The sequence below is a fragment of the Bison bison genome, unplaced genomic scaffold (genome assembly GCF_000754665.1).
Source record: "Bison bison bison isolate TAMUID 2011002044 unplaced genomic scaffold, Bison_UMD1.0 scf7180017864367, whole genome shotgun sequence".
Taxonomy (NCBI): Eukaryota; Metazoa; Chordata; class Mammalia; order Artiodactyla; family Bovidae; genus Bison; species Bison bison.
The window spans coordinates 4,510,089-4,511,259 of NW_011494939.1; the positions used below are offsets into that span (position 1 = coordinate 4,510,089).

General features: G+C 41.4%; 1 protein-coding gene across 3 annotated transcripts in view; it reads left to right on the plus strand.

Moving 5' to 3' along the window:
• ATP11B (ATPase, class VI, type 11B) overlaps positions 1-1,171 on the plus strand; it is a 140,375-nt gene that overhangs the window by 73,594 nt on the left and 65,610 nt on the right. The gene's annotated exons all lie outside the window — the stretch shown is intronic.

Genomic DNA, 1,171 nt, shown 5'->3' on the forward strand with positions numbered 1-1,171 from the left:
CCTGGAGTAACAGGCAAATTTGGCCTTGGAATACGGAATGAAGCCGGGCAAAGACTAATAGAGTTTTGCTAAGAAAATGCACTGGTCATAGCAAACACCCTCTTCCAACAGCACAGGAGAAGACTCTACACATGGACATCACCAGATGGTCAGCACTGAAATCAGATTGATTATATTCTTTCAAGACACAGATGGAGAAGCTCTATACAGTCAACAAAAACAAGACCAGGAGCTGACTGTGGCTCAGATCATGAACTCCTTATTACCAAATTCAGACTAAAATTGAAGAAAGTAGTGAAAACCACTAGACCATCAAATCCCTTATGATTATACAGTGGAAGTGAGAAATAGATTTAAGGGCCTAGATCTGATAGATAGAGTGCCTGATGAACTATGGAATGAGGTTCGTGACATTGTACAGGAGACAGGGATCAAGACCATCCCCATGGAAAAGAAATGCAAAAAAGCAAAATGGCTGTCTGAGGAGGCCTTACAAATAGCTGTGAAAAGAAGAGAAGCGAAAAGCAAAGGAGAAAAGGAAAGATATAAGCATCTGAATGCAGAGTTCCAAAGAATAGCAAGAAGAGATAAGAAAGCCTTCTTCAGCGATCAGTGCAAAGAAATAGCGGAAAACAACAGAACGGGAAAGACTAGGGATCTATTCAAGAAAATCAGAGATACTAAGGGAACATTTCATGCAAAGATGGGCTCGATAAAGGACAGAAATGGTATGGACCTAACAGAAGCAGAAGATATTAAGAAGAGGTGGCAAGAATACACAGAAGAACTGTCCAGAAAAGATCTTCACGACCCAGATAATCACAATGGTGTGATCATTCACCTAGAGCCAGACACCCTGGAATGTGAAGTCAAGTGTGCCTTAGAAAGCATCACTACGAACAAAGCTAGTGGAGGTGATGAAATTCCAGTTGAGCTATTTCAAATCCTGAAAGATGATGCTGTGAAAGTGCTGCACTCAATATGCCAGCAAATTTGGAAGACTCGTCAGTGGCCACAGGACTGGAAAAGGTCAGTTTTCATTCCAATCCCAAAGAAAGGCAATGCCAAAGAATGCTCAAACTACCGCACAATTGCACTCATCTCACACACTAGTAAAGTAATGCTCAAAATTCTCCAAGCCAGGCTTCAGCAATATGTGAACTGTGAACTT